The following is a 10102-nucleotide window of genomic DNA, read 5'->3' as shown; positions in this document are numbered from 1 at the left end:
CAGTACTAGCGAGTTGCTTTCTTGATAGCTCATCTCTGTACAAAGGGAACAAAAAACCAATGAACATCACGTCTAAAGCTAAGTCAGCTTAAGTTCCGTCTCAGAGCTTCTTTTAGAATACATGACAAATGTTTTGTTCTCCTTCTCACAGTCCTTCACACATGAAGTCTATTTGCTTGAAAGCTAAAAAGTGGAAGAATAACTGATGTCACTTCCTTTTTTCCTCTCAGTGTGTGAAAAGATAAACAGAACTTCAGTAAAACCTGACACCAACACATTCACACATTCTCCTTTGAGGCCGATTGCTGACAGGACACACTGCAGTCTGTTCAGAGCAAAACACACACGTTTGGTTTTGAAGTTTGAAAGCTGCTGACTGGATCAACAGTGAGGAGACATGGAAACTGTAGTTGGACTGTTGTTGATGATGTTTGGAGTGTCTCATGGTGAGCTGTTCAACTATTCTCATGTAGTCTTTCACAAATACTTGATTTTAAATCAGTAACATGTTTTGCAGCCATGACATCCAATAAAATCACTGAAAGATGTTTGAGCTGCTTCATCTATAAGAATAACAGTGAAATATTTTTTTTAAAAAACACCTAAAATTCAGATAAAGATCAGATGAATACAGCCTCAGTTTGTGAATATCATTTTAACTTTGAACTAAACATAACAATTTGTGATCTAATTTACATAAATATGCGCTAAAGCTGATTAAATCATAGAAAGAATAATATAATAAGAAAAATTGGATTATCCCTGAGCCCTAGCTGTGTGCAACATGTGTCGTTTTCATCTGCATGCATATAAATGCTTCTTTAGATCTCCTCGAATCTCTCTCCTCCCAAATATAAGAACAAAATCAGCATTAGCTCAGAGTAGCTTCATTAGATATGTGAATTAGATGGATGCGATTTGATTTTTTAAAATTTGTGCTTTTGCTTTGCTTGTGCCAAGTTGCTTTGATAAAATCTCTCACAATTAGAGTCAATTTAATTGTAGATTTTCTCTTAACCCTTTGTAAAAGAAAATAAAGGTATAAATCTGAGTATTAATCCTTATTACTCCAAACAGCTTGTGTAGGTTGTTCTAGCCTTTCCAGGTAACACACCCTCGAAGGCTGCACTCTAGGCTTCTAAAAGCATCCTATAGGTCAGGGGTAGGCAACTCCAGGCCTCGAGTGCCGGTGTCCTGGAGGTTTTAGATGTGTCCGTGATCCATCCCAGCTGATTTAAAGGACTAAATGACTCCTCAGCATTTCTTGAAGTTCTCCAGAGGCCTGGTAATGAACTAATCATTTGATTTAGGTGTGTTAACCCAGGGTGCGATCTAAAACCTGCAGGACACCGGCACTCGAGGCCTGGAGTTGCCTACCCCTGCTATAGGTTAACAAGTACCACAATCAAGAGGGGAGATGATACAGTTTGACCTGCAAGCGTACTCAGGTTTCTTCATATCAGGGCAATCAGGGAAGACACCTGGTCATCAGTGCAGTCAGGCTGGGCGAGTCCCCTCACCCACACTGGCTCCAGCTAAACCCTTCATCATCTACTGGGTAAGACCCAGTAGAAAATCACCGTCCTGTACAGGGCGGTGGGTACTGAAAATTGACAAATATATTCTCTCTAGGTTTGATTAGAAGCACTGTGTTACCCACACTGTGAGTGTTTTTTGTGCTTCTGTTTTTATTTCAAGTTGACTAGTTTTTGACTTGGTAAAGTCAAGCCAGTTTAACTCACATATCTTTCTATCCCTCCTGCACCCTCTATTCTCCTGCAGCTACAGGAGAATAAAATCGTCAGATTACCTCTTTATGTAAAGCTTTAGGGATGTAGTTCTCCCTTGCCTCTTGTTTAGGTTGAGTTTACAGAAATGACTATTTAATGTAGCTGCAGTTAATAGTCAATGTTAAGTCTATTATATCGGTATCATGTTTCTTTGAATCAAACATGACCAGTGTTGAGTGACACTGTTTAACCTTTAAATATTTAAGTTGGCTTGAGAACCACCTTGTACATGTAAATGCTTCCTGTGTGTGAATGACAGTGTTGGTCAAGTTACTTGAAAAAAAGTAATCAGTAACTAATTACTAATTACTTCCCCCAAAAAGTTACTTTACTGATTACTTATTTTCAAAAGTAATTAATTACTTAGTTACTTTTTAAAAACACGATTTACAACCTGAAGAGGTGATAAAGCGATAGATCTTTCAGCCCAATTCTACTTTTTCTGCATAATCCATCATACAAAATGTAATCAAATGGAAAAATCTCTATTTTTTAAACTTGTTTTATCAGTTTTAATCTTTTAACTTTATGCATCAAGCAAAAATTTAATTATATGCAACATTCTCTGACTTGAATAAATTTGTTTAACATTTAAACCTATTTTCTGCACATTCCAGCACATAAAATAAAATATTTTTTGTGTTTACACTCACTCTTTCAAATAGATGCAAGTAAAACACAGCAGAACATAAATAAAGTCAAAGACTCAGCGGTCCTTTTGCTCTATTTTCACCTGTAAAGCAGGACTGCGGTAGGCGGAGGTTTACCCTGGTGCAGGTGTGCCGCGGTCAGTTGAAGAATCTGCGAGTTTCTCTGTGAGTTTCCCATTACGTCGTTGCGCACTCGGTACTTGCTTGGAAGTTTAGGGGTTTTTTTCGCTGTAAAAAGAAGTTTTCTTCCCACGCACAACGGACGCTAATGTTTTTGTCACTTTTTATGGAATCAAACTCAAAGTAAGGTCAGTACTTCCACGCTTTAAACGCTGCACGCTCATACTCTCTCCCACAATCAATATGTGATCCATTGTTGATCTGCACACAGCTGTTGTCACGAACATCGCACTCGCTTACGCCACTGTCGTGAGACATTCTCGCAAAAAATCACGGTTTTAGTAACGCAGTAACGCAGCGTTCCTACGGGAAAGTAACGGTAATCTAATTACCGTTTTTGCAATAGTAATCCCTTACTTTACTTGTTACTTGAAAAAAGTAATCAGATTACAGTAACGCATTACAAGTAACGCGTTTTTGCCCATCTCTGGTGAATGACAAAGCAACATCATATCGGCAGTCATAAACAAGACATTTTTAAACTTCTGCACTGGCTAACACTGTGATGAGTCTAGAAGTGATGCTAATACATTCATATAAACCCATGATATACCCATGCTCCAGACTGATAACAATACTATCAATAATATCAGTATCGTTATGCCATTGAGATACTATGACAACTATTTAACCTGATCCATAGTGTTGTAGAGAGTGTTGATGTTAATGTATGTTTGGGGGCATTACACCCTGGAACCTTCAGAGGTTTTTCAGGGCTTTCCCTGTCGGAATGTTATGTGGGAAACATGTTCCTGTATGTGTTGTGGCTAACTGTTGATGCCTCCGAAAGTGGTCATTAAACGTCCTGATTGTGGACCCTGAGTCTTCGAGCATTATTATCCTGAGATTATAACACATAGTATTTAATGGACAGTTGATACTGGTGGCTTTCCCTCTGTGAGCTGCTGGGAGACCTTATGGGGTTTTTATGCTTGATGTGTTGTTTGTGTTGCGGGTGTCGCAAGACAATTTGTGAGATCACATCCTGAATTTACCAATTTAAAGGCAGTACATCGGCTGGTCATTCACCTTTGGATTTTTGTAACTTGGCGCATTGCGCACAGCCATCGCAGCTGGGTTGAAGACATGAGAGAACAATTGTGCCGATTTTTTTTACCACCATTTTGATGAAAATGCAGTACAGAAGCTACTGACACAGTGTGGAAGATGTTGCAACTGTTTGAAAACTTGAGTTTGTGGAAAGAATGTTGCAAAAAAACCCACATTTGACAAAGTTTTGGTTTCCAGGTTTTCAGTTTTGACTCTTTTTTAAAAAAAACCTGTCTGACGTGATATTGTCTAATTGGTGACGCTTGTCATTTACAAAATTATTGCTGGTATACATGGCTGTATGATGTATCATTCTCTCTAGCTAGTGATCAGCGCAATGCATGCTATGTCCTATGTGAAAGGGCCTTGGGTAAAGGTATCTGAGGAGGCATATCTTGTGTTGTGGGACTGAATAATAAAAAACACCATAGTATAACTGGTCAAAAACAAAGTTTGAAGTACTACTATTTTTTTTTTTTACCCCAAGGGCATGCAAGTATTTCCCACACTCTTGCTACACAACATGTTAATGTATGTGCATATATGTATAGTATGTTACCACTTCCCTTTTCAGGGAACAAGAAGTGAAGCACCAACACTTAAAGCTGTTCTGCAGCAATGGGGGTTACTCAAGCCTTGAAAGTTTTTCCTACATGCGTCCAAAGTGTTCTTGATTACTTACAACCCTGCCCCTGCAGATAGAGGCGTTTGCAAAACTAGTGTTGGAACATGCTGTGATACCATGTCCTTGTGAGTATTATTTGAATTGTAATGTACAGCAGAAGATCATGTGTTTCCATAAAAATGGCAAGAAAAAGGAAATTAACCCTAGAAGAAAGACAGACCATCATAACATTTAAAAATATTTCCTACACAGAAATTGCAATGAACTGTAGACTGGAAGGCAGTTTTATGGACTGATGAATCAAAATGTGAAATCTTTGTTTCATGCTGAAGGGATGGTTCCTCAGTGTGTAACAGCATACGTCAAATAAGTAAGAGAAAGCGTCTGGTCTGTATGTAAAGTCCTTTTGCAATGGCATATTTTGATGTTTTGGGGACTACATCAATAAAACTAATAAACTAAATCATAACAACAATAAAAAAATAATGTCTAAAAAAAGGCAACAAAAGTGTAGCTGGTCAACAATAAAGTGTGAAGCAGTATCATTATTCTTTACTAAATATTATGTAGCACACTCTTGCTACATATGTATATGTAAATAAATGTATGTTACAAGCTGTACTTATATTATATATTTATATTCCTGCAAACATATTCTTCACTCAGTGCTCACCATGCTGACTGACATGTTTTTACTTTTTACTTTGTGTTTAAAGATGAAAAGTAAGCCACAATTGATCTTGTGCTTTTGTTATCCACATATCTGTAACTGATCATTTCTCTTAATACAGTAACACAGTTTTCTTATTAACATAATCTCAGATTCAAAACTTCTTTCAAAATAAATGAAGATTGTTTCGTTCTCTTACTCTCAGACCGTAACGACATAATTCTGTTTTCTTTAAGCTAAAAAGTGGAAGAACTTGTCACTTCCTTTTATCCTCTCAGCAGATGAAAGAATAAAGAAAACTTCAATAAGTCTTGAAACCAGCTTTTAAAAAAAATATTTTTAAACCCCTCTCATTCGAGGCTTATCACTGACACTTTGCTTCAGTTCAGAGCCGCTTACACGTTTAGTTATTCTGAAAGCTACTGAGTGGATCGACAGTGAGCAGACATGGGAGCTGTAGTTGGGTTGTTTTTGATGATGTTTGGAGTCTGTCATGATGAGCTGTTCAAATTTTCTCCTGTAGTCCTTCGTTAATACTTCGTTTTGTAGTCAATGTGTTGTTGTTTTCAGCAATGGGAATCAGTAAAATAAGTCTGACATTGTTGTAGTCTAAATAAATCCCCGGTACACACCTGCAGAGGAATTATTATTCTGATGCTGCTTTGAGCAACGTGAAGTTATAGACATCAGCAACCACAGTCAATTGTCTTCCAGGTGCCAGAGCAGGGGACGGTGAGGGAAATTTAAAACTGCTTGGCTAACGGTAAACATAAATTCAGTAAAATCTTTTTTGACGCCAGCGGTAACGACATCTGGTTTAGTGAATTGAAGGTGACAAAACTATTGCATGGTTGTGTAACTTTGGTAAAACAATGTTGTACTCTGTAGTGTTCATTTGTTACCATTACCAGCAAGTCAAACAAGTACAGGATATCTTAGTTCTTCTAAAATTGCTGGCTGTCCGAGTGGTGCCCTAAAAAACAATATGTTTTTTGTATATAATTGCAAAACTTTGTGGGGGAAACCTGGTCTTTTTTTTATGGGAAAGGGGATCCATCCCAATTTGGATGAAGCAACTCTCATTTCTCCAAACCTTGGCAAATTTATTAAACCTCAAAACGTGGCTAAACAGAGTTGGGACCAGGAAGCAGCGTCACTTCTCGCCTCCTGGTATCCCCTTAGAGACTGACAAAAAGTAAAAAGAGATTTAAAGCAAAAAAATAAATAAATAAATAAATAAATAAATAAAAAAATAAAAAAAACAACAACAGCAACAACAAAACATTATAGGGTCTGCAGCTCCACCAAAGAGTAAAACAGTTAAATGTGGATAAGTTGAACATTAGGTCCCTTTTACCTGGTTGCAGCAGGATGAATGTTTAGTTTATTAGATGAATCAAAACCTCGGGTCATACTGTCAGTGTCCATAGCTGGACTGGCCATCGGGCATACCAGGCATTTGCCAGGTGGGCCGATTGTGATTTTTAATTTTTATGGGTTTTCTTTTCGTAACGGTATAAACAATGAAAGGTGGTGGATTGGCCAGATACTGGCAGATGTGTAGAAATAACTCAATTGTTTGGTGGTGGCTATAGCAGAGCTTCCACAGATTCAATAACATTAGCAAGTGGTGGAGGCCAGCAGGTGGGCCTCCTGCCTCACCGCTGGTCTGAGTATCAGCGGAACTGAACTTCAGGTGAGAAGTTATGACCTGCAGTCTATCTGGGTCAGATATAAACCAAGTTTAGTTTACTTTCGTTGTGCTAACTTTTTACAGTCAGTAACAATAACTCGCACTGCGTATTAGCCAGCATGACGGAGTTTCTATACTGCTGGGCGGGTGCTACGATGTTACTAATGGTAAACTTTATTTTATTCATAAGGTTAGTTATTAGAGAACGCAATCTTCTCGTAGAGAAAATATTACGCGTTTCATATTGCGGTGAAAAGGAACGCAATTTGTCCTGTGCTTCAGCTACAATGAAAAAAAGACACAAAGCTGGAATTATTCTGTGTGTTCATGCTGTCTTCTTTCACTTTTTAAAGGTTGCCATGTTAGAAAAAATATTTTGCCCTGCCATGCTCCTTTTTTTATGTGGTAAATAAATAGTTTATGAAAATATCACTAAATCTGTCATTTATTATTTTTAATATTCAGTAATGATCAAGTTTCACCTCTAGTCTTCTAATTTCAGGTTTCCACTATGTGTTGTAGATCGTTCAGGAGGTTAACTCAACCAAGCAGTCTTTGGGTTTCGGCTAAGTACTGTTTAGAAGACTAGAATAGGGAGGGTGGTGTAGGTTTAAGTTTATTAGATTGATACATATATACCAACAAGACAGTATATATCACGTTTGTTTTCATTCAAAGGCTTTATGGTTTTTCCTATAATACCTGGTGAGCAGGTCTCTAGTCACAAATTTTGTCCCAGTCCAGCCCTGACAGTGTCCTTAAAGCACAGGTCCACGTGGTGTGTGGCAGCAATCTTCCACTCCAGAAAATTTAGTGCTCAGTTCAGATAAAATAATTATTGTGGTTGATCTTAACATCCTTGCAGATTCTGCACCTCATTTGCACCTCAGAAATATTCAGATTCCAACTATTAAAAAATACATCAGTAATAAAATTCAGGAGAAGCAACAGTTCTAAATATAATACGACAGATGAAAGATTTCTGTTTTACCCCAGTAATGGAACACTTAGGATACATAACCTGAGCAGTACAGACAGCGGAAAATATAACTTTTTGACCTTTAATTCAGATGGAAAAATATCAGCTGAGCGGACTTTACAGATTTTTATTCAAGGTAATTTTTCCCTGCATTACTAGATTGAAAGTTAACATTGTTCTGGTAATTCATATGCATATATACAGTGTGTAAAAAGAAGTATTGAACACATCACCAAATTTCTAAGTAAATGTAATTTTAAAAGTGCTATTGACATGAAATTCTCACCAGATGTCAGTAACAACCTATCCAACCAAACACATGAAAAGAAAAAGAGATAAATCGCCCTCATCACCCTAAAGTGAATTCAAGCGCTACAAATTATTTCACAAGTTCTAAGTTCAAAAGCCTCTTATTAACAAACTCTGACAGAAAGAAAGTTCTGTGAATCTGAGTGTCTTCTCAGTTTCCTGTACAGAATCTCCTCTGCAACACACTCTCTCACAGGGCTCTGCTGAACCGTTATATAGACAGCATGAGACACATTAGAAATATCTGTGAATATAACAGGGAAAAGGACTTGCAAATCAGCGAGGAGCTCACTATCACAGTTAAACAACACTTAGGAAAAGATTAGAGGTCAGATCCCAGCTGAAATAGGAGTCAGGTCATTGCCAGATGTTTCACACACATGCTTGAGTGTTTCAGGTGCATCTGATATGGGGATGGGGATCCTGGCAGATCCCTCCCCTGTAAGGTAAGGCGGGATGAGAGAATACACACACAGCCACCAGCACACAAACAGGATACAGAGGAGGACTGTGACATTTGTCTTGTAAAATATGGTGCAAGAGTGAAAACTCTCAAGTGTGTTTTATTTCACAGCTCTAACTTTTCAGAAATATGTGTGTGTCTCTACACAGGTACTTCCTGGTTCATACATGGTTTGAAAGCAGTGGTAATTGCGGTGGTAATTATATCATTAAGTGGGATTTGGATCTACTTCACTTGGAAGAAAAAAACAATATTGGAAGGCTCTGCTGTTCCACAAAGGATGGAATCTCCAGACAACTCTGTTTTAATGACTGAAATGAGTCCTTACTCCAACACCTAGTGTCACCTTTCACCTGCTCTAAATTCGCTGTGTGTCCTTATAGGTGTGCAAATGAGGACTAGGTTCTTCTTCTTCTTGTTCTTTTTTCTTTTGTCATATGTAGTGCACAAGGACACATTTGTTTACACCCTTTGGTGTGTTTGTGTTGCATTTTATAATAAACCATATAGTTTACAATGTGATTTCAGTGTGTGAATAAAGAGGTAACAAAAATGTTTATTTCTGGTTCTTAAAAGCAGGAATAGTCAAAGAAAAAAAAGACCATGGAAAAGGGGAGAGCAAAAACTTTAGAGGAAAGGAGCTAAAGAACTGAAATAACATCTGAGTCGAACATTAACAATCAAGTTAAAAAGGGTCACGCTTTTATGTTGTGTAGTGTCGGGCAACAGAACTTCAACTGGATGGCATTTAGCCGGATTTGAGCAGACAGTATGTCTCTGAACACCTCAAAATACATTCGGCTGCGTCTGTCCTGTGTCATCAATAAACACTAGTGTCCTAGTTCCATTGGCAGCCATGACATGCCTCCGCTGTTTTTTACAGATGATGTGGTATGCTTTGTATTGGTCTTTCACGTGGAATTCCAATAAAATTGATTCATGTTTGTGGCTGTAATGTGACAAAATGTGAGAAAGTTCAAGGGGACTGAATACTTTTGCAAGCCACTGTATATAAAAGGGCCTTGGCTAAAGTTCTCTGAGAAGACATATCTTGCGTTGTGGGACTACATAAATAAAACTAAATTTAAAGTCTGAAGAAGTACTTTCTGTTTTTTTTTAACCACAAGGGCATGCATTTATGTACCACACTCTTGCTACACATTATGTATAACAACTTAAAGCTGTTCTGCAGCAACGGAAATGGATTAAGCCTTGAAAGTTTGTGCTACCATTTCCTACATGCGTCCAAAGTTTTCTTGATTACTTACAGCCCTGCTCCTACAGATAGAGGCTTTTGTAAAAGTAGTGTTGGAACATGCTGTGGTACCATTCCCTTGTGAGTATTATGTCAGCCTGCAGTTTCCTTTGCCATCAAGAGGCACTCCGAGGGGAAGAGGTCTGCAGACCTCAAACCACACAGAATCAGAAGATACATTTCTGAAAGTCAATAGCTTGTGTGAGACACTTAATAAGACCACAGCTTCAAAACTTGATAGTGATTATAGTAAGCAAGTTTCGGTTTTGACTGTAAAGAGAAGGTTTTGAGTTGCAGGTTTGACAGGTCGAGTTGCAACAAGAAAACCATTTATAAGATTCCAGAATAAGTTAAAAAAAAAGGGTTGCCTGGGCCATGAAACACATCTGATGGACTACTGTAGACTGGAAGGCAGTTTTATGGACTGATGACTCAAAA

General features: G+C 38.0%; 1 long non-coding RNA gene across 1 annotated transcript; it reads left to right on the top strand.

Moving 5' to 3' along the window:
- Positions 1 to 229: 229 nt before the first annotated feature.
- LOC145431549 (uncharacterized) lies at positions 230 to 8962 on the top strand. The gene is made up of 2 exons (XR_013911898.1): positions 230 to 446; positions 8559 to 8962. It is a non-coding gene; the product is annotated as an uncharacterized LOC145431549 (long non-coding RNA).
- Positions 8963 to 10102: the final 1140 nt, after the last annotated feature.

The sequence above is a fragment of the Astatotilapia calliptera genome, chromosome 2, assembly GCF_964374335.1.
Source record: "Astatotilapia calliptera chromosome 2, fAstCal68.1, whole genome shotgun sequence".
NCBI classification, from domain to species: domain Eukaryota; kingdom Metazoa; phylum Chordata; class Actinopteri; order Cichliformes; family Cichlidae; genus Astatotilapia; species Astatotilapia calliptera.
The sequence above is the reverse complement of the archived record's forward strand: the minus strand, read 5'-3'. Positions and strand labels throughout refer to the sequence as shown.